General features: G+C 39.5%; 2 pseudogenes across 1 annotated transcript in view; both read right to left on the bottom strand.

The window, feature by feature from the left end:
* The window catches only part of LOC147394324 (LEAF RUST 10 DISEASE-RESISTANCE LOCUS RECEPTOR-LIKE PROTEIN KINASE-like 2.1), a 38,195-nt pseudogene that overhangs the window by 12,096 nt on the left and 1,162 nt on the right, over positions 1 to 24,937 (bottom strand). The window lies entirely within an intron of this gene.
* Positions 20,546 to 24,773, bottom strand: LOC147394325 (PR5-like receptor kinase pseudogene; annotated as a pseudogene).

Raw genomic sequence — 24,937 nt, 5'->3', positions numbered from 1 at the left:
CTCTTTAGATCACATAAAACAACAAATTAAAATCAAATAAATTATTTTACAAATTCTCATAAAATTTGACAAAATTATGAAAATACCCTTCATAGGGTCGACAATCATTTCACATCAAAAATCCATAAATAACACAAATCGATACTCTCATTTAATTTCTTATAAAAAATTAATTTCAAAACATTCCAAAATGTCAAAAAATGACCTCGAAACACAAAAGTCTTTTTCGGGGGCAAAACGGTAATTTTCCAATCTTAAAAATTTTAAATTTTAAAATTAATAATTAAAATATTAATAAACATAAAGTAAAATTTTAATAAATTAAGTTTAAAATTTTAAACAAATAAAATCAATTAATTAAGCCCACGGGCCAAATTTTAAGTGGTATCCCACTTGTTCAAATGGAGCCCACCTGACATTTATTAAAAGACCCTTTCATCTGGAGTCCAAAGAATTAAAGTATAATTAGGGGGTTTCTCCAAAAATTTTAAAAATATATTATTTCATTGTACGTAAGAATTAAAACCCTAATTCACTTATCTAAAAGAGACTTAGTCAAACTTATAAACTTAAAAAAAAACTCTATAAATAGGAGCCTCCACAACCCAATCTCGCAAGTAAAAATAAATCCTAGGAAAGAGAGGTCAAAAACGCCCCCTAGCCTTCCCAAAATCCTAAATTCGGAATCCCAACTCTTTATCTAACATCCAAACCCTAGTTTTTGTTCAAAAAACACCTAGAAACCCTCCAAAAATATTAACAAAAAAAAATAGAAAATACTCAGATCTAGGAAGAGGATACCTCATCTTGGAGATCAGAAGCAGATCTAGTAATAAATAAAAAAATAAGAAAACTCACACGAGGACGCTCATCATCAGCTCTAAGGGAACTAATTATCGCAATCACTCAAGTAAGTTAGATTTTTTTTTTACGTCGTTTTTAGCAATGTAATAATTTTTGAAAAAAGTAGAGACCAGCATTTACCGGACGGGATTGGTGCTTAACACCTTCTGATCTCGTAACGTGATCCCCGGACCCTTTCTTTTCATAGATTAGTATATTTTCCCGATTTTGAGTCATCTTTCGGTTCCTAGACCGTAAACCTATGTGATGACTCCTAAATCTCAAACCCAAAAAAAATGGATCCGCAACCCACAGATGGAGGGCACTTTCAGCTAGATTTTTCGATCCACAAACATTAACTTTTTTTAGTGGATCAAAATAAAAAGAAAACCGGAATTCACTGATAAAGTTTGTGGATGTGGATCCAATTAATCTACACCTCTCTCTCATATTTCTAATATTTTATTTTAGTAATTTATTTTAGATAAATTTCTTTCAAAAATTATTTTTAATCGTTTCTGTAAACTTGAATTGGATCGGAAGTAAAAAAATTATTTGGATTAATGTTGTTTCTATGGTTCGACCCTTGCTTGCAAATATTTTCTTTTGTTTTTTATTTTATCATCATAAACAACTCGAACAGTTTCAATTCAAAGAAAAAATGTGAATCACGATTGTCCCTGTGGAATGAATCTTACTCACCAAAGTTTTATCTCATTATTTGCTCAATCTTACATTTTTGCAATCTACAAAACATCGATCACACATATTCCTGACTTGAAGACAGTGGCCACAGAAGAAAAACTACTATTCAAGATGATAATGTCAGAGTTCTCTTTTGTTGTTTCGGAGTATTGAGTCCTTAGTGAGATTCCTATGTTCTTAAGCTATAAAAGCAGCTACTAACGCTTTCATATATCACCTCACACCCCTTTTCCACTTCTTATTTTATTTTTTTGTTTTAACATAGCCATGTGGCTGGAGAAATAACATCCCTCCTGTAGACACCTCAATTTGAACGGGCCACTACTTGAAAGGACCCAAAAATACAGATTTTTTAATAAAAATTGTCAACGAGCCTCAAAAGCCCAAATCAATCGAAATATGGCAGTTTGATCGAATCAAGGCCCTTAATACCCCCTAAGGGTCTAGGGGGTCCACGAAAAGGACTCGGCCTACCTTACGCTTTCCCAATATTCACCGCTCCGGTTCCAAAATAAAAAATGTCAAATTTTCGATAAAGTTTACCAACGGGTCTAAAAAGCCCAATTTGCCAACACGTGGCATTTTGATTAATTCAATAATTTCAAAAATCTTAAAAAAATTAATAAATTAAAAAATGTGAGACTTGGGATGCTTACCCCTCCTCTACTACCACCGCTCCGCTTCCAAATCCGCAAATACACTAGGCTCACCTAAAGCCCGCAAACCCTCAACACTCACAAATTACATTTCTCACCTTATTCCCTAACCTAAATCCAATCCCACGCCACCAAAAACCTAAAACATACCCACCCTCAAAAATCCAATCCAAAACAAACCCTACCCAATCCAATAACCTAAAACCATTCCATAACCCAAGCCCAATACACTAAAAAGACCACAAGCCTTTATCCATATCCAATTTACATCCAACCCATAATCCTAATCCACAAACCACTACCCACATCAACCAATCACCATCTTGATAATCAAATATGACACATGTCATCACCCCAACTCACCTCTCTCATCCCCAACCTATACCATCACCTTTTCTCTAAACATCATCTACCCACACCCCTACCTAACCTATACCTCCCCTAATCTACCCACATCAACCCATCACCTTTTCTCTAAAAAAATCTAATCTACCCATACCCCTAACTTATACTTCCTCTAATTGACCCTCATCATTCCCTACAAAACCCACATCTACAACCAAAACCTACACCCATCCTCTCAAGTCAAACACTCAACCTCTCCCATCAACCCATCTCAATCCTTCATTTTTCACCCATTTTAACACATGGCATCATCTCCCACACCCTCCCAAAATATCATCAACCACCCTCTTACACAACCCTTCTTTTAATTAAAATCTCATCCCCTCAACTCACTTCACCAATTAATTACTCTCTTACACAATCTCATCTTCTCAACCACTCTTATTTATTTTATTCCATCTAATACTCAACCCAAATGGGTTGAAAGATCCAACCCATTTGGATTGTAAAACAACCCATTTACCCTTCTTACACAAATGCCCTTCAATCATCTCTAATTTACCCTTACCTTTCTCTTAAATCCCACACCATTCTACCACTTCTCTTCATTTCACCCCATTATAACCCTAAACTAACCCATCAACATCTATAAATACCCTTTTCCTCTTTCCAAAAAAAGATCCCCCAACTTTCACTAAAAAAAAATTCTTCTCCCAACTCTCACTACTAACAACTATCACCCATTCTCATTAAGAAAAATCTTACCAATTCTCTCTCACTAATCCTCCCCAAGTCTTACAAAAAAAAATCATATACTACACATCTCTCTCATCATCTCTTCTCTACTCCTTCAACCATACAAGAGTTGTATTTTCTTAAATCACTTAAGACTCAAGAAGACTCAAAAAAGAAGAAGAAAAGAAGATCGAAGATACAAGGTGGGTGCAACAAAATAACCCCCTTCTCTTCTACACTCTCTCATCCTCTCTTCTCAAGGCAAAGGTTTATAAGGATCATCCCCTTTAATGGGATGATCCTACAATCAAGTCAAAAATAAATCCCTACTTAAGGTACACATTATCAACACGTAGCACTTCATTTTTATTCTTGTATTTTTGATTAAAATGACCGAGTTGAGTTGAGGTTACCATTATTTAATGGGGAGAAAAGGGTGCCTAACACCTTCCCTTTTCTCCAATCGAGCCGTTTACCCTGAATCTCAATGTTCGATTAGTTCCTATCCATCGAGAGTCACTAAACGTCAAAAATGTCCCTTTTTCAAAAAATGCACATCGGGTGACCATTCACACCCACTTATAATATGAATGGTGACGACTCCTAACCTTAGTAAATGTGGTCATCGTAATGACGAAATCACATATCTACACCTCCATTTCACTATTTGTTTTCTATTTTTTTCATTTCATTAAAACCCAGCACACATACCTGTTGTCCCACTTGCCATTTGTCTTTCCCTCTTACTTATGCCACCTCTTACATATCCTTGCACCTTTAGCTTACAAGCATAGTTGCTGTTCTTATTCTTTTAACTTGTTTTTTTAGATGTGCTTGCCATCTGCTGTCAATGTAGCAAGCCAAAGTAGCCATTGCCACTTCTCACTGCCCACAGTAGTACACACATATGCTCAGGCCACACTACCACCACTTTCTTTCACATGCAATAGTAGCCAGTTGTTGCCATTTCATGTCCACAATAGCAGCTGCCATTGTTTTTTTTTTTTTCCAATCATGCCATATGGCTGTTCACAACAACCCCATTTCATACCCTTACTTTGTTGCCAGCACACACATGGAGAACATGGAGGCATCTAAGCAATAACAGCTTGAATGCCTTCTTAGGCCTTTCATCTTCAATTTATGCTTGCTGGTTTTCTTCTAAAAGAAATTGCATGCAGTCACTAAGAAACCTATCGATAATCATCTTCTAAAAGTTGCACAATAATCAATGGAAGTGTTTTGCTAAGAAAGAAGTCATAACTTACTTTTAAAAACAAACTGGGGCACTCTGCTATGTGTCGAGCAAGGTTCATTACAGCTGGAGATGCAGGCGCCTCCCCTACTGTAACATTGTTGAAATAAAAAACAGCCAAACTATCGATGGAAGATGCATACTATCATTAAAAATATAATAGGATTAATACAAGTATGAAGAATAATTTAGTCCCTATAGTTGATACTAAGATAAAGTGTCAACTTAAAGATACACTGAGATAAAGTGTCAACTAGTTTTTTTGTCATCTAAAACTGTGACAACTTGTGTGTACACTAGTTTTCCAAACTCACAAATAAATATTCTAAGTTACCTCCATAACTTATATATTAGAACATGAGATATATGTTCTTGATTATGGCTGCCATAGCCATGAAGGCTTGTTCCACGTTAGTAGCATTTTTTGCACTTATTTCCATGAATGGGAACCCAATTTTATCAGCAAATGCCTTAAAACAAAGAATTAAAAAGAAAACCATATTCAATTTCCTCAAGCATACAAGGAGCTCTCATTATTTGTACAGATTGACAATAGAAATACAGACAAGATCCACCATTTAGTAGGTTTTAAGGCCAACATGTGTTGCTGAAGTGAACCCTATGAATATTTTTGCTAAGCAAAATTAACTTTGTTCCCCATAATTGAACATACAAACAAAAAACTCATAGATATTCAGTAACCTGAGTCATATTAGGTGCAAAAACCATCGCAATATTCCATGCATTCATCTTATTGTAGTGTTCGTGCTGAACGACATCTACCATCAGATTTATTGCCCAGTCAAGCAAACTGCGTTTCCATTGAAAGCAGTAAGCTTACAACTTGAGTGCACTCTTCTTTTGTGTTGTAGTGCATTTCTTGCTTCAGCGCAAGTGAATCGAGTACCCCAATAGGAAGTTCTCGAAATCATGCCTATTGAACATAAAAGAAACCCAGTAATCAATTTAGACAAAAATTTCAGCATAGAATAAAAACAGATTATTAAAATGTAAGCAAGAGGATCTATTTACAGATTCATAAAGACTATATGTTCACGCTAAAGTCTAAAATTCTAAGTTGACAACATAAGGATCTGACAAATTTATGAGAAGAAACATAGTCATGATTAAAAATGTCTTATTCAAGACGGTTATTTGTTAAATGTATGCTATCCAACCAGTTGGACAGACAAAACGAGGAAAACTATGGTTAGTAAAGGTTACAAATTCCCAAATGAATACCTTTATCAAACCTGCTAGAGAATGCACATCAATTCCAAATGGTACAATTCCCCTGTTAAGCTAGTCCCGTACGTACTCCTCTTGGCCATTCTCAGCGTTAATTCGAAATATACCTTGCCTTCAAACACAAATAGGTAAGAACAATATCATAAAAAAACACACAAAATGATATTCACAACAATTTTTTTAGTGGATTAATACAACAATAAAAGAAGAAAGAAACATACTTGAAGGCCTTGTTTAGAATACAAGCGCTTTTGCATCATAAGGAGTGCTAAGCTGGTCCCATACATACTCCTTTTGGCCATTCTCGACATTAATTCGAAATATACCTTGCCTTCAAACACAAATAGGTAAGAACAACATCATAAAAAACACACTAAATGGTATTCACAACAATTTTTTTAGTAGATTAGTACAACAATAAAAGAAGAAAGAAACATACTTGAAGGCCTTGTTCAGAATACAAGCTCTTTTGCATCATAAGGAGAATTGTTGGCACACTGTTTCCCCTGTACACTGCACATGAGAAGAAAAGAATATGCATCAAGTAGGAAAACTGAGACAAGTAAAGCTGGAATAAGGATTATAACATAATTCATAATACCAAATATATATATACATAAACCTATGGAACCAAATTATAGTTCTCATAACAAAGTTCAGGAAGAATCACCAAATCAGAAAGTTGACAAAGTTTCCTTTTTAGATTCATAATCATTAATCATGGCGAATGAATAAATCCACGCATCAGGCAAAACAAATCATCATTCGTTTCTACTCTCTTGTTCCATCTAATCGGACAAGCTGTGGGGGAAATTCTGAAATAAGGACACGTGGCATGAGGTTAAGCTCGGAAGTATCTCCAAAGCTTGGTAGGTAAGCCCGACAGATTGAACTCCTCGGGTGCCACGGATGATTGAGCTCGAACTCGAGTCACTGATAGGTTAGGTAGTACGGGTAATGGTAGCACAGGTCGGTTGTACGGATCTAACATAAGCAACAGTTGATTGACAGCATTAACAACTCACGTCATCCCAGAAGTGGCAGGGCAGTTACAACAACTCCTGCAACTGACATGTCAGGGAGTGAGCTAACTGCCCTAGGTCACCTCAAAGGGTAGCGTAGAAATCAGACCAAATCAATGCCTATAAAAGGAAGAGGACTATGGGTAAAAGAGGTTCGATTTTTCTTCTTCTTTCAAAAAGACTAACTTATACAGATCAATTTATCTAACTTGATCGTCGGAGTGGGCTGGTTTGCAGGTCCGCCCGAGCTAAGAGAGAAGGAAAGTGTAGAGCAATTTCTTGCATCTACAATTTGGCATCGTCTGTGAGAAACTTACAAGGAGAAAAACAACCAAGATGGGAAGGGCTAGAGGCAAAAATCGTGGAGAGCCATCAAACCCGCTACCAGCAGACTCGCCCCCAAACGCGCAAGACCCAATGCTTGCAATGTACAACTTACTCACGGAGATGAGAGAGGAAATGCGCAGGGGGTTGGAGAAACAAAATGATGAGATAATGAACATAAGGAGGGAAAACGAGGAGCTCAAGCAAAGGCTAGGTGAGCGTGCAGAGACCGAAGAAGGCCCAGGTGCAGAGCGAAGTAGCGATCATATTGTCCGAGCAGCAAGGACGGAGGCAGACTGGACCGAAGATTCAGTAACAGTCAAAACGCAGCAAGGAAGCTCTGAAGTTAAAGAAACAATGACGAGGAAGGAAGTGGAGGAAATACTCAGGAGGAGGGATGAGGAATTCACACGAGGGAAGGATCCCGCACAAAAGGTGCGGAACGCAATTCGGAAACTCAAAGGGACACCATTCTCGTCAATGATAATGAAGTCAGAACCACCCAGATCGTTCCATATGCCGAAGTTTGAAACTTATGACGGAACACGAGATCCTATGGACCATATACTGCATTACAGAAGTCAAATGGTGTTGTACCAGAACGATGATCCATTACTCTGCAAGCTATTTCCGTCAACCTTGAGGCTCGGGGCCATGATGTGGTTCCAGGCCTTACCAACTGGGACCATTACAAACTTTTCCGAGCTAGAGGAAATGTTTGTTGGGCAGTTTGTGCACCTGCGAAGGAAGAAGGTCGGAGTTAACACTCTATTTAACCTTCGACAGGAGCCCGGGGAGAGTATCAGGTCGTTCGTAACTCGTTTTCGAACAAAAGTCCTGGATGTAGAAGGCATGGATGAGGCAACAGCCTACGCGGTGTTTATCGCTGTGATCATCCCGGGAACACGGTTGCATGAGTCCTTGATCAAGTCTGACCCAACTCGTCTGGAAGATTTGTATGCAAAGGTGGAAAAGTACATCCTGGTGGAAGAATCCGTGAAGGGCAGGAGACGAAGCGCTCAGACAGTGGCCAACAGCGAAGGAGGAATTGATGCTACAAAGGTACCGGCCCACCTCGGAGGGGAAGGAAGCAAGAAAAGGCGGAGAGATTCGAACGAGCAGTCATGGTGGAAGAGAGGCCGGGTGTATACCCCGCTCAATGAAAAACTATCAGTGATACTGAGGCACATAAAGGGGGAACCCGATTTCATTCAACCACCGCGGGGGTACAAGGGAAAACCCGGAAAACCATACTGCGAGTATCATGAGGTTGAGGATCACCCTACTGAGGACTGTTACAGGCTACGCCATATCATCCAGGATATGATCGAAGCAGGGAAGCTCAAAGGTTATGTCTCCGTGAAAAGAAAAAGAAGAGGGGAAACTACCGAGAGAGCCGAACGGAAGTCCGAACAAAGAAGGCCGACTAAAGGAGGGCGTCGAGAGACGGAAGAGCGTATGATAGTCCATACCATCACGGGGGTCTTGGGGGCCGAAGTACCATCTAGGCAGGTGATTCGGGAGAGAGTAAAAAAGATCCGACATATGGTCGGAGTCAACAATGTGGCTTCAGGAGTACGGGTAGCAGGAGCGACGTGCAACGGAGCGGATTCCCGGGCAATTGTGTTCACGAAAAATGACCTGAGGGGAATGGCAAGGCCCCATCAGGATGCACTAGTGATCGCACTCCCAATTGGAAATGTCGAGCTCCATAGGATACTGGTGGATTCGGGGAGCGCAGTGGATATCCTTTTCTTGAGCATGGCAAAGAGGATGGGGGTTTCAGAAAGTTTGGAACCGACACCAACCCTCGTTTATGGGTTCAATGGTGCTCCGAGCAGTTCGGTAGGAGAAATCACACTCCCGATCACAACAGGGTCAAAAGTGGTAATGACAAGATTCGTGGTAATAGATGCGGATTCAGCCTATAACGCGATCCTGGGGGGGAGGTGGATACACGAGATGAAAGCAGTCCCGTCAACCTATCATCAAGTTATTCGATTCCCGGGTAAGGAAGGGATAATGGAGATCAGGGGGGACCAAGAGATGGCGCAGAGGTGTTTTCACCTAACCTTGAAGCAAGATCGAGGCCCCGAGGCCATTATTCAAAGGAAGAGAAAGGTACCACCAACTGGGAATGAAGCTTCATAGCAATTACAGAAGCAGCCGCAACGGGAGCAGCGGGTAACAGTTGAAGAAGTCGAAGTCGTGGACCTCGGCGATGACGGAGGTCAGCTAGTTAATATTGGCACCACAATGTTGCAGAAGGAGAAGACAGCATTACTCCAACTTCTAAGGGCAAACAAGGACGTGTTTGCATGGTCATTGGAGGACATGCCCGGAATAGACCCTTCGGTGGCGTGCCATAGACTAAATGTCGATGAAAGCTTCCAACCTGTTAGATAGAAGCCGAGGAGGCTGTCTCCGCGCCTCAGGCAGGGGGTAAATGAGAAAATCGAGAAGCTTTTAAAGGCTGGATTTATCAGGGAAGTAGAGTACCCAGAATGGATAGCCAATATAGTGGCAGTACCGAAGAAGGACGGGAGAGTGAGAGTGTGCATCGATTTTACGAACCTAAATAAGGCATGCCCAAAGGATAGCTTCCCGCTGCCAAGGATCGATAGGTTGGTCGATGCCACTACTGGTCATGAGAGAATGTCATTTATGGACGGATACTCGGGGTATAACCAAATCCCCCTAGCAGTGGAGGACCAGGAACGAACATCATTCATCACCGAGCAAGGGTTGTTCTATTTTAAGGTCATGCCGTTCGACTTGAGAAATGCCGGGGCCACTTACCAGAGACTTGTGACAAAGATGTTCGAAGGATTAATCGGGAAGATCGTGGAGGTGTACATCGAAGATTTACTGGTAAAAAGCAAGAAAACAGGAGACCATCTGACAGACCTCGAGCAAACTTTTGATCGACTGAGAAATTTCGAAATGAAGCTGAATCCGAAGAAATGTGTTTTCGCGGTCTCCTCTGGGAAATTTCTCGGGCACATTATCACCAAGAGAGGCATTGAGGCCAACCCAGACCAGATCCGGGCGTTGGTAGAGATGCCGAGCCCCACTAACCAAAAGCAGGTGCAGAAATTGACAGGGAGAATAGCTGCGCTGAACAGGTTTATCTCCAGGGTATCCGATCGATGCCGTCCGCTCTTCACGTTGTTGCAAAAAGAGAAGAATTCCGCCTGAGGTGTGGAGTGCTAGGCAGCGTTTAACGACCTAAAGAAGTATTTGGGGCAGCCACCGATCCTTAGCTCTCCGGAAGAAGGAGAGGAGTTGGGAATTTACCTGGCAACAAGTTCTTTGTCAGTAAGCTCGGTTATCTTTAAAGTAGATATGGGACGGGAATACCCTATCTACTATGTCAGCAAAACGTTGAGCCTATCGGAGATGAGGTACACCAGGACGGAGAAGGTTGGATTGTCGCTCGTCTACTCAGCACACAAGCTCAGACCTTACTTCCTTTCACACCGTGTCCGAGTTGTGACGGACAGTCCATTGAAAGAGATGATGCACATAACCGAAAAGTCAAGGAGGATGGCGAGATGGGATGTAATCCTCGGCGAGTATGACTTACAATTCGAGTCACGGACAGCATTAAAGGGACATGTATTGGCAGACTTCCTCGCTGACTTCCCGGTTGAAGATCCGAACTGGGAAGAGTTGGAAAACGAAGACGAAGGGGTGGAAGAAGTGGAGTTGTGGGACAAGCAGGCAGGCTGGAGAATTTTCGTCGATGGTTCATCAAATTACTCAAGCTCGGGGGTGGGAATAGTACTTGTAACGCCAAACAACGATAGACTGAAAAAGATAATCAAGCTTGGGTATGGGGCATCGAATAATGAAGCTGAGTACGAGACAGTCATCCACGGGCTGAGAATGGCCAACGAGTTGAAAATCGGCCGGGTAAAGCTATGTACCGATTCCCAACTTATAGCAAACCAGTACAATGGGAAATTTGAAGCAAAGGACGGATGCATGGCGAAGTATCTAGTCTTAGTAAAGCGGGAGATTAAGAAGTTCAACCAAGTGGAGATATGCCAGATACCGAGGGATGAGAACAGGCATGCAGATTCGTTGGCTTACATTACCTCAATGCTAGGGGAAATGGAAGGACGATCTTTACCGGTGGAATACCTGCCTAAAGCGAGCATCGAACACGAGGAAAGGGAATGCGCACAGATTGGAAGAACCTCAGGATGGATAGAAGAGTTCACGCAGTATCTACACTTAAAGGTTCTGCCAGCAGACAAGGGGAAAGCAAGAAAATTGCTTCGGCAGGTCGGCAAATATACTCTCGTTGGGGAGGAGCTGTATAGGATGTCCTTCGGGGGACCACTTCTCAAATGCCTTACAAAGGAAGAATCCGAGCTCATAATGGCGGAAATCCACGAGGGAATCTGCGACAATCATTCGGGAGGACGGTCGCTCGCTAATAAGGTTATCAATCAGGGCTACTTTTGGCCCAGGAAGCAGGAAGATTGTAAGAAGTACGTAAGGACCTGCGATCAGTGCCAAAAACATGCCCCTATGCACCTGCAGCCGGCCAGCGAACTCCATCCTATGAAATCACCCTGGACGTTCTCGATATGGGGAATGGACATCGTTGGACCTCTACCTCGGGGAAAGGGGGGTAAGCTATTCATCCTAGTAGCTACAGACTATTTTACTAAATGGGTGGAAGCTGTTCCCCTCACACGGATTAGAGAAGAGGAAGTTATCAAATTCACTTGGGAGCACATCATAACGCGCTTTGGAATCCCTTATGCGCTGATCTCCGACAACGGAACGCAGTTCAAGGGCAATCGCGTGCAATCGTACCTCAGGGAATACGGAATCCGATCACTGCAATCGTCACCAAGATATCCACAAGGAAATGGCCAAGCTGAAGCATCCAACAAGACAATCCTCGAGAACTTGAAGAAGAAGCTGGCGGAGCATAAGGGAAGATGGGTAGACGAGCTACACAGCGTCCTATGGGCATACCAGACCACGGTAAGAAGGGCAACCGGTTTCACCCCGTTCGCACTAGCCTATAGAACGGAAGCTGTTATTCCAACTGAGATACAAGTTCCTACTACGAGGACGCAAGTGGCCGAGACAGAGTTCAACGATGAAATGGTGGCTCGGAATTTGGATTGGTTGGATGAGACGCGGGAAAGGGTCATAGAGAGATTGGCACGGTACCAACAGGTATTGAAGAGAGCTTATGACCGGAAGGTACGTCATAGGGAGTTCAAAGTCGGCGATATGGTGTTACGAAAGGTATTTTCCAACACCAAAGAAGTCAATAGTGGAAAGCTTGACTGTCACTGGGAAGGACCATACATTGTGCGCAAAGTCGGGGAAATAGGCGTGTACTACTTGGAGACATCGGCAGGGGATGTAATTCAATCACCATGGAATGTATTCAATTTAAAGAAATATTATCAATAAAGTCATCTTTGCGCCTATGCCTGCTACCTAAGTTAAAGCCTCGGCCCCTCCATAGGAGCCGAGCCCAACTGAGGAGTTGGTCTGAAGGAAAAAGTCTTGGTCCCACTACGGGGACCAAGCCCAACTGAGGAGTTGGTCTGAAGGAAAAAGCCTTGGTCCCACTACGGGGACCAAGCCCAACTGAGGAGTTGGACTAAGTTAAAGCCTCGGCCCCTCCATAGGAGTCGAGTCCAACTGAGGAGTTGGTCTGAAGGAAAAAGCCTTGGTCCCACCACGGGGACCAAGCCCAACTGAGGAGTTGGACTAAGGGAAAACCTCGGCCCCTCCATAGGAGCCGAGCCCAACTGAGGAGTTGGTCTGAAGGAAAAAGCCTTGGTCCCACCACGGGGACCAAGCCCAACTGAGGAGTTGGACTAAGGGAAAGCCTCGGCCCCTCCATAGGAGCCGAGCCCAACTGAGGAGTTGGTCTGAAGGAAAAGGCCTTGGCCCCACCAAGGGGACTAAGCCCAACCGTGAAGTTGGACTAAGGGAAACCTCAGCTCCTCAGTAGGAGCCGAGCAAAACTAAGGAGTTAGTTAAAATGATGGCAAAAGTAATCATTCAAAGGGTGTATTAAAAGTAAAAGAAAGCACATTGCACAAGAGTTGACACAAAAACTTACATAATTCCATTAATATCGAGAGTTTACATAAGGGATTACAAAATTGGATTACAAAAAAAAAGAGGAAAAAGAAAGAAAAATTTTTATGCGTCCACTTCGATTACGACCTCGGCTTCATCGGGGGCTTGATCCTCGGACGGAGCAGCTGGATCTTCGACAGGTGGCTCGGGGGCAGCAATAGTTTCTACTTCGGGAATCGCCTACGGCTTCTTCGCAGCAGCCTCGACTCTCCTCAGCTTTGCTTTCAGCTTGTTGTAAGCCGCCTCCCAAGCTTCCTTAGAGGAATCCAGCTGGGCTTGGAGGGAGTTAAGTTGGTCTTGAAGAGCCCTCTCTTGCTCCGCCTCCTTCGTCTTGACTAACTCTTCCAATGATGAAATTTTTCTCTCTGCCAGAGCCAGGCGGTCTTTATTTTGCTCCAGCTCGGATAGTGCGCTATCCAAGCTTTTTTGGAGTTTTTGGGAGCTGGCCGCAGCCATATCCTTCTCAGCCTGGAGCTGAAGAATGCGACCCTCCGCGGATTTGAGGTCTTGCGCGGAGGTATCGCTAACCTCAATGAGTTTGGCCATGGCATGCTAGGCCTAGTAGGAAGAAAGGGAAAAGCATTAGAAGGCGCAAACGCAAAAAAATATCAAGTCAAAAAAATAAAAATAAAAATGAAAAGTAAGAGACTTACCATAGCCAAAGCTCGGAACGCTTCATTTGAAAATTTTGCCGAATCACCGACAAAACTACGACGTACTTTCTCCACATCCCGCGGAAGCGCGGACGCGTCGAAAATCGCCCTAGCTACGGCCGGATCGGATAAGGCGGAGTCCTTATCCGACACCGGCCTTCCCCTGACTGATGGCTGTACCAGCCAGGGGGAAGGAAGGGACAGATTTCCCCTACGAGCCGAACCAGCCGAGGATGCGTGTGAGGGCTTGGCTGATTGGTCTGCTTCATCGACAGCAGGAGGAGGGGGCAGCTGCAGCACTGGCGCTGGGGCTTTAGAAGGATGAGGCCCCCTCCTCAGCCTCTTGAGCAGAGGCTGGTGGTCTTCTTCTTCTTCTTCTTCTTGTTCGATAGCGGAGCCCCCCACCCTTGGGGCCCCGGTAGTTGGGGTGGGCGCAACTTCCGCGACTTCGTCCTCAGAGTCGGAGCCCAAGACTGGGGGAGGGCGCTTGGACTGAAGTGCCATGCTCGGAGGACGGATGGTTGGCGGTAGGAAGGCTGTGGTGTAGTTGTAATGCTCGGGATTCGATAGCAGGTGAGCGATCACCACCGAATCATTCGGGAACTTGTCTTTACTCGGAGCTGTAGAAACGAGAAAAGTTGAAGTTAGTTACCGGGGAAAAAGAAATTGGAAAGGCTAGGAGAAGAGAATTAAAGTAAAAAACTCACCTTGGGGGTTGAACGAGGGGTGGGCCAAAGAGGGAAGCTCATCACCAGGAACGCTCTCTCATCCTCCGGATATCCGAATCGGGAACAAGAACCATTCCTTGTCCGAATCGGGAAGATCGACCAAGGACGGCTTCCCTTTCCTCTTAGATAAGTAGAAGAAGCCCGGTTTGTTCGGGCAGTTCTTCAGGACGAATTGGGCCCTTATGTCCCATAGCCCGAGCTGGAGGCCATCCTCTAGCCTGTTGTTCATATGCTCGCAGGCGCTAATGAGACGGAAGAAATTTCCGCTCATTTGTCCGGGAGCCCTCCTATAAAAATTCAGGACCTCCCGAGTCAACCTGCTCAGAGGGACTTTGAGGCCTGCCCTGAATTGCCCCCAGTGCACTATTGTGGTACCTGGGGGACTTTCCCTGAGAGACGAGGCCTCGTCCACATAGGACATGCCTACACTGGCAGGGACACCAAATGTGTCCCTAACCGCCTCTAGCGGAGGACGAGCAGGGGCGTGGGATTTTTCCTTGGCCATTTGAATAAAAAGAAAGAGAAGAAGGAGGAGGAGGAAGCAAGAGGAGAGGGCCTCTGTTTTCGTTACCTTCCCTTAACCTTGCACTTCGAACGACTAGACACTTCAGGCCACTGGATGACTGGCGCGGCGAGGACACAGCGAAGGCACGAGCGGAGGCAAAAAAGGGCAGAATAACGGCAAGGAAAGTGAAGGTAAAGTACGAATGAGAAATGAATGGGATATTTATAGACGAGAAGGGCCTCGAGATATGCACTCGGGATCAACGGACGGGATCTCTCAGATCAATAATGATGAGGCATTAAACGCTGAGGGATCCAATATGACCGTTCGCCCCTTTTCGCACGGATCGAGCGATTCTCCGGGCGCCACGTGTACTCTATGCAATAATTGCACTGTTTAAACCAACAGACAGGACGCACACTACGATAACAGCCCAACCGACCGCCGCCCTCGAAAAACGAAAAGGCTAAGTAACGATTCGCCCTAAAGAAATCATTAATCCTAGTTGAGATCCAATGGGAGGTCGCCATGTGTCAGCTCACTAGTTTCTTATTGACATTCTCGAGTACCCGAGCAATCTGCCCGTATCCTCGAGAGGGGGTATTGTGGGGGAAATTCTGAAATAAGGACACGTGGCATGAGGTTAAGCTCGGAAGTATCTCCAAAGCTCGGTAGGTAAGCCCGACAGATTGAACTCCTCGGGTGCCACGGATGATTGAGCTCGAACTCGAGTCACCGATAGGTTAGGTAGTACGGGTAATGGCAGCACAGGTCGGTTGTACGGATATGACATATGCAACAGTTGATTGACAGCATTAACAACTCACGTCATCCCAGAAGTGGCAGGGCAGTTACAACAACTCCTGCAACTGACATGTCAGGGAGTGAGCTAACTGCCCTAGGTCACCTCAAAGGGTAGCGCAGAAATCAGACCAGATCAATGCCTATAAAAGGAAGAGGACTATGGGTAAAAGAGGTTCGATTTTTCTTCTTCTTTCAAAAAGACTTACTTATACAGATCAATTTATCTAACTTGATCGTCGGAGTGGGCTGGTTTGCAGGTCCGCCCGAGCTAAGAGAGAAGGAAAGTGTAGAGCAATTTCTTGCATCTACACAAGCCAAATTAACTGTTATTCATTTCCCAATAGCTAACCAGACAAATCATACAGGTTCACAAACATCCTCCCCTCTTTGACCAAGTAGAGTTTCCAACCATCTCCATGGCCACTTATCACGGATCTATCCCCTCGTCTCATTGGTCTTAATCTCACTTTTAAGAAAGAAAACGTCGTTGTATTGTCTTAAAAGTATGAACTAATCAACTTGCAAAAAGATGATGCTCATAGAAAAGAAGATTAAGTTAAAAAGGGACATTCATACTTCATCTGTTATAGCTAGGCAATCCATAGCCTCTCACATCCCTTGTCAACTTTCTCAACAGTTACATTCACACAAATAACCATAATTATATATGGAATGCAAAACCTTTGATTTCATAATATCCTTCAAGCCTTCACAAATAACATACCATTTGGAAGAGAACATGTAGCCAAAGAATGAACATTATGTGCTGCATCACCAATAAGAACCAAGCTTATCAAAAATTTCAACAGTGAAAAATTAGACCCCAGAGTATGACTGGACTCTCTAAGGGCATCAATAAGAGGTTTGAAAATGAAAAGGAGATGTGAGAGATTTTAAAAGAAGGTTTGATAAGAGATGCATATGAAGGAGAAGGAGAAGAAGAGTCAAAGAGCAAAAAATAAGAGGTTACATGCTTTTGCATTTGTTGATTATAAGAAAGTGGCTATGAAAGACCATTTGGTTTTTGGATAATTTACAAATACACCCCTTTTGGTGAATATTTTAGCTATTTTATGTTCTTTTTAAATTGATCATATATATCTTGATCATGGTCTTTTATGAGAGACTAATAGAAAAGAATTGTCTATCCTCAAAAATAACAGAAAAAAAGAGCATCTTGAGTTGAACATACCCTCTACATTTTGAGTTACTTAGGTAGTTTCAAATTGATAGCATATCCCTTGACCATGGTCAACTACACTCTATTCAATCTCTTACAAAAAAACAAAAAAAAACCTTTATTCCCTTCCCACCTTAAAGAATTTTTTTTTTTTTATTTATTCAATCAACAAACGCCCCTCGTTTTATTTTCTATTTTGTTTTGTCTCTTAAATTAATGAGAAGAAAATAAATAATTTCCATGTAACCCTTGTTTTTTTCTAAAATGGATTTAGTTTCTCAATTTTTCTTATTTTATCTATTATATCATTGGGGAACATAAAAGAATTCCTACCAAATTAAGAAATGAAGATAAGGAAATTTTAGAGAAAATATCCCAATCTTTGGTGGAAAAAAAAAAACAATTCCCCTCAAAAAAAGTTTTTTATCGTAAAGATTGAGTAATTCAAGAAGTTTGTTTTTTCAATAAAAAAAACAAGGATTTTCACATTCCAGATTAGGGTATGTTGATTCAAATAAAATTTAGTCATTTTTAGAATTAAATATTAAGGGAGTAAGTCATTATTTTAGAACTAGAGGAGGCATCTCAAATATTCACCGAAATGGAAGGGGTATCTCTAATATTCACAAAAAAAAATTGAGGTCGCTTTTTCTATGTTTGGGGAGCCCATAGCCCCGTTCAAATTGACTTTGCCGTGCGTCATGGGTTGTGTAATGTGACTGATTTTTGTTAAGACTTTAGTTGCAAATTGGGGTCGCTCACGCATAGAACCATCAGATTGAGTGGAAGGGGGAGAATTATCTTGTTTTAATATAAATAAATTTTACGTTTCAAATTTAATTTCGATCTTGCCACTATATAAGAATGAAATGATTCGATTCACCATATCGGCTAAGAAGCCTAAGCGGAAGGAACGATCTTAGCAAAGATAAAACATGCATTCAAATAAAAACAACAAATATTATAATATTAACTAAAATTTCTTTTAAATAAAATTTAAATCACAAAATTATTTTTTGAAATCATAGATAATTCTCTAAGTTAATTAAAATAAAAATTTAATATAATAGAATATTGATCTTTACAATTCATGTGCATCCGATTTATTTAATGATATCTATATAATAAAACACAACTATATAATTCAGTACACCAATTACAATTATGAAGATAAGCGTAGGGTCTACTATCCCATCCAACTTTACTATTTTTCATCTTTTACCGTCCTCAATCAAAAGAGAATGCTCAGGCCCTATACTTCGTTTCTTAATAATTCTTCAATTTTATTATTATTATTATTTTATCTTCTACCCCCTTAACTCAAAAGAGGGCAAACTCAAGTAAAACAATAAAAAAGAATCAACTCTTCACCAGCAATGATGACCCTTGCACTAAGAGAATCAAATATTTTTAACGAATTGAAGATGTCTTGGAGGATAAAAAAGTACCATATATACAAAATAAAAAGTATTTTTGTTTTTTCAATTTTACATGTAATGGATTTTGCAAGCAAATATGTTGTTTCTTCACAATTTTATTCGCTCAAATATGTACTCTATTATTTTCGTCAAATCCCTTGAAAATAATTCAATGAACAATAATTGTATATTCTTACCTGATTCACTGTGATCCACAAAGCTAGAGTGAATCATACTAATATCAAAATTGTGTGAGCAAATCCAATTACTTAGGTCAATGTACCCTTGCAATTTTTGGGAGTTGTCTAATTATTATTTTAATGGTTGTCATCAAATTCCCAATCGTATATTCATATTTCCACACATCGTTAGAAAAAAAAAAAAAAACGAATCTTTTACATGCAATGACTTTTTTTAATTGGCTCATGTCAACCTCCATTAGGTAGTTTTCAAATCAAAGAGTATTTTGAACACGGAGAAGACCTAGCGGCATAGTCAAATGTCCTTCACATTGACTTGTGATCCAAAATGACTACTTTAATCATTTTAAAATATAAAAAACTCTACTAAGTCGGATTAGCTAATTTTTTATACAAAATAATTAAGTATTTGTTACCTTATCTAAGATTTTATTTTTACTCGTCAAACGAATCAACCATACAAAGGTGGGAAGGCCAGTGGATTTTAAAACCATTATTTTGGACACTCAGAACACAATTGGACTAAACCTGACTCAGTTGTCACTCTAATAGTCAAAAGTGCCAAGTCAAGACATCCATCAAGTAAAGAGCTATAGATTTTTATACTATAAGATATTTTTTGTCAAACAATTTTTTCAAGCTATCTTGAGTTATGTATAATATTTATAAATACTAACTTGTTAATGGTTTTCATGAGGTACTACTACTCCTATTTTTCAAATTTGAAAAGTTGAAATTGATGACATACCACTTGGACCTCGGTCTTTCGTGTGAGGGACTATTTTTTTTTTTTTTTCAAGATGATCTTGTCAACCTCCTTCTAAATATTTTTATTTTTATCCTGAAATTCTTATTTTTCCTTAAAAATCCACACAAATCATATAAATAAATTACATTGAAACGATCTATAATGTAGAAAACTAATTTTATTTGAAATCTTGAATGATCATTACATGAATCATAATATTATATTTATAAAATTTACATCAACCAAGATATAAAAGGTAAGCCTAATCTAGAAATTCTAATTAACATTAATCACTCATAGTATTTATATACCTTACTTACCAGTCCTTCTTAATATAGAAAATATTGGGGTATTTTAGTAAAATCCCTTGCGAAATAGGCAAAAATTACCCCTGTGAAATGCGAGATGAGATTTGCACTTCATTGACCCATTATGTTCATTATCAACATTTATTTAGATGATGTCATAGATTTTGAATATCGAAAACACCATATTTTCTTATTCAAAATAGAATCATAAGTAATTAGTAGTTTTTTAAGTGCACATTTAGAAGTTTCTGAAACTTATTTCTTCACTCTTTGTTTTTATAGATAGAGTAAATTCATGAATAAAATTTTGTTATTTTGAAACACGAGGAAACCTTTTCCCTCCTATCAAAAACATGCAATTGGAGATTTCTCCATTTCTTTAACTAATAGAATTAAGGTTGAGAAATACATCATTGACAATAAATGTCCATCCTCTAGACAGTTTGATCTTTGGCTAATTACTATTCCTTTGATCACACACTTAAATCCAGATTCTAACTCTATGACTAATTGTTTTTCTAGATTATAATGTGACCCAACAAACCCAATTTTTAATAAAATAAGTATAATGTAAGTATACTTCAAAGAAATTAGAAAACTAATCAAAATTTTACATAATTAAACTAATAAATATTTATATAAATTATAGAAAGTGAAATTGAATCGTTAATTCTTTATATTATCATCCATCTACTGCAATTAATCTTAGACATACAAAACAAATTACTATAACATGTATTCATAATCTGAACAAAAACATAAATTACTTATTTTCCCATCAAATGAAATGGATTTTAATTCCTCCCGATTGAAAGAAATATTCAGATGCAGCATAGAATAACTGTCTTACAGAATTGATGTGGTTGAAGATGCTGCTCATGATCTCGAAGGAGAAGTGAAAAATGGCATGGGTGGAATTGTCAATTCATTGAGGGTTCCTTCCAACATCTCCAACACTCTATTCATTGCAGGCCGATTTGATGGATCCATCTGTATGCACCACAAACCTACTAAAATCATTTTTCGTGCAATTTCTCCATCCTCTGTAGTTATAACTCCACGTAGTCCTAGATCCCTGCATGTATTGAGATGCTTGTGAATCCATTGTGGAAAATATATTTCACTAATATTTTCTACTCCCACATCAATGTTCTTTCTTCCTCCAACCATTTCGAGCAACATCATTCCATAGCTATATACATCTGACTTGTGTGAGACTCCTCCAAAGTTTCTATTAAACAATTCTGGTGCCATGTACCCTGGAGTCCCTCTAGCACCTATCATCGATATGATACTCTCTTTTGTAAGTGACAATTTCGCGAGCCCAAAATCAGAAATTTTCGGACAAAGGTCTTGGTCTAGAAGAATGTTATGAGGCTTTATATCAAAATGTACTATTCGTGTGTTACAACCACGGTGCAAGTACTCTAGTCCCCGAGCAATGCCAACAACAATTTTGTATAGCGTCTCCCATTGAAGGTGAGGATATTTCTGTAGTGGTTTTTCATCATATATGAACTTTTCAAGCGATCCATTGGGCATGAACTCATAGATAAGAGCTCTTTTGGAGTCCTCAACACAAAAACCTAGCATAGTGACAACATTAACGTGGGAAGTCCTGCTAATACTTGCAACCTCATTAATAAATTCTTCTCCATTACATTTTGATTCTCTCAATACCTTCACAGCCACCATACGCCCGTCAAATAGCTTTCCTCTAAACACGTCACCATAAGCTCCTTGGCCTAATTTTTCCTTGAAGGAGCTTGTCATTTTCTTGATATCTGAATATTTGTATCTTTTTGAAATCAAGGATCCATGGTCCTTTAGAAACATCTCCAAACTTTGAGAATTCTTTGTTTTCCTCTTCCAAAAGAACAATTTATCTAAAGACAATTTTCTTCTCAAGCAACATAATATAACTACCATTGTAGCTATAATAATGATTCCAGCTATTGACATACCTGTAAGCAAAGAAAAGAGGACAAAAAGGAACTTGAGTGTTAGGTTGAAAGAATAAGAAAGATAATACAGAGTTTAAATAGACTAACATGCTGAAAAATAGAAACCATCATGAGAATTACTTTGATAGGTTAATTAACCATAAGCAACTTGAGTGTTCAATCCCTTGCAGAGCAATCAAGATGTGGATTTAATTGAAAAATGAAAAATAATATCAATGTTAAAAACATTTTTGCAAATTTTCAACATGATCATATAAAAGATGGGTCTACGTGTAGCAATTTGACAATTGTGAAGAATATAGAATAAGAAAAGTGTAGGAAAAGTTCAATTTTGAGTTGAAAAGTACTGTTAAAAGTTTAGTACAGTGGAGCACTGATAAAATCAAGAGAATATTTTCCAGTGATCATGTAAAATTGTAGTTTTTGGTTTGTAGAAAATAAAATGCATGAAATATTGCGATTAAATATATATATATATATATATTTTATAGTTAGGGGGTTAATGGTTAGAAAGGTGAAGTTGGGTAGAATGGGGTTTGAACCTAGGATATGGAACACAATCCACACGTCTTACCAACTTAGCTATGTTGGCACTTGATTTATGTTTTAATTGATAAATTCACAAAATTTACCATCATTTCAAAAATTCAATGTATTATATGCAAGTAAGCTAACTATTGACTAAACATGGCCGGTTGGACTGATTTAGTTTATTTGAACCATTGCTGATTGTTTTACAAAATGAATCTCTAGGTGTTTTCAATAAAACAAGTTTCGACTCAGAAGGGTCTTAATAGGAGGACTTTCAAATTCGTTATCTTATTTATAAGAGATTTAGAACACCATTTATACTATTTTTCTGGGAAAATCGTTGGAAATATGCTGGAATTCGACACCGATATTCTTTAATGATATTTGCAAATTACAGCCAAGACCGTCAAAAAATTGTGAAGAACAATGTTTGAAATATTTTTCCCGGCAAATCCATTTTCCTTATATATAAATTTTTTTCATTTTGATTTATATATCAAGATAATCAATCTTCATGCATAATCACCTTAGGTGGGTATTCTTGTAATTTTCATGAGATAAAAGTAGGTTCTCAGGAAACTTACTGTAGGATGGATACAAAGTGAAAAAACTTGTGTGTGCAGTTTCTTATGAACCTGAAATAGTCATAGCTGACACATATATAGTCTCTATAAGATAAGATGATATTATCTGGATCATTGAAGTAGTTGAGTTCAGATTGACATGTATTATTATTTATTAGTCCGAATTCAAAGAGTATGCAGTGAAAGATGTATTCTCACATATATCAGCTATCCCTATAGGAATTTATTCTTACTATGCACTAATTATTTTGGTTTACCAACCAGTGATGCTAGACTTGTGTAGGTACATCTTGGGTATTTGTGTAATTAACATTACATTTGAGTTGCAGCAAATATCCAGCAGAGGATCCAACATCTTATTAAAAAATTAAATCTACTAATTCATAATTTCTCTATTTCTATTGGACTCATAAATCCAGGTCTTGATGATATTTGGTAAGTTTTATCAAACTCTTCAACATATATACGATTGAATAGTATATTTCCATAACGATTGTTGAGGAAAATCTTTTCTGCATCTAACAAAATTGACCAAAATTGTCGAAAAGTATTTTATAGCAGTCATAGGGAATAGAAAATAATATAACAACTTTTTTGAGGGCTCCTTAGAGATATTGTACATTGGAGGGACCAAATTGTTATGGATATAAGGATTGAGTCTCTCTGAAATATTGTAATCTCTTGGGAGTTCTGTTGCATAATTTACTAGGCATAAAAATTATTTGATAAATTTTTCTTGGTTTACCTGAATTACAAAAGTAAAGATGAACCAAAAATGCTGTAGACTGTACAAAGAGGATTAATAATACACTTTGCATTATGTGGAAAGGAAGAGTCCGTACGTTAGTGTGATATTCTTTGGATGTTGGAATAGAATAGATGTTTAACCAATTCAACCATTCTAGAATAGGTAATTTTGTTTTTAAGTTTGAATCATCCACAAAAGGAAAATATTTGTCAAAGAAATAATCTGATATCTCATATTAATATCAATGGGGTCCCTGTGAATGACAAGGAGAGGATAAGGATAAGGGTCATGGAGTTTTATGAGAAGTTGTATTCGGACTCTCTGTTATGATGTTCAACCTTGTATAACCTTGATTTTGACAACATTAAAGAAGATTAGCATATGTGGTTAGAGTAGGGATGTACATTTGTGCCCATACCTGAAACCCATACTGAAACCGGCCCAAACCCGAACCACACCTGATTCCAACCCGAACCTGACTGAAATATAACCTGACATCCGAGATCGAATCCCAACTGAACGCGTACTATTTTTTTAATATAAAAATCAAATCCCACCCCCTCCCAAATGGTAATAAGACCATTTTGTGGGTGGGGGAATATTAGGTCTATTCGGCTTTGGGTCGAGGGACTCAAATATTTAGCCAAAACTGAACTCGAATTTTAGGTTTGGGTTCAGTTTGGACAACCCAAATGTACAGCCCTAGGTTAGAGAGGTTCATCGAGGAGGATGTGATATATGAGACTATTGTTGGTAGAGTGTGGACAGGGGACTAAGTCATGATGGATTCTCTATGAAGTTTTTTAAGTATATCAGCATTCTTTTATAGGTGATTAAGGACTTCCAGGAAGGCAGCTACCTAGATTATAGCTTCAATGCTTATAAAATTATTTCAAGGTTCTGATGGGAGCCAAGGAGATTTTTGATTATCAGCCAATAAGTCTTGTTGAGGTTCCTTATAAAATTATTTCAAGGTTCTGACTATTAAGTTGAAAGAAGTGAATGCTCTAGTGACTAGTCAAGAGCAAGAAGCTTTCATGAAAGGTAAGCATTTCTTGGATGGAATCTTGATCGCGAATGAATGTATTGATTCTAGGATCTGAGAAGTAATGCCAGGAGTGGTCTGCAAGTTAGATCTTGAAAAGGCCTAAGACCGTGTTAATTGGGATTTTTTGGCTAGAAATGCATACGATGGATCTTCTATGACAATTCCATTTTAACATTGTGGCTAAAGTATTAAGGAGGATGTTGATTGAGAATGGGGATGGTCATCTCAACTTTCACTCTATTTTTATATAGAAATAATA

Source organism: Akebia trifoliata, chromosome 9, assembly GCF_017979445.1.
Source record: "Akebia trifoliata isolate Shusen 1 chromosome 9, ASM1797944v1, whole genome shotgun sequence".
In the NCBI taxonomy this organism is placed as follows: Eukaryota; Viridiplantae; Streptophyta; class Magnoliopsida; order Ranunculales; family Lardizabalaceae; genus Akebia; species Akebia trifoliata.
Note: the sequence above shows the minus strand (reverse complement) of the source record. Positions and strands in the feature narration are given on the sequence as shown.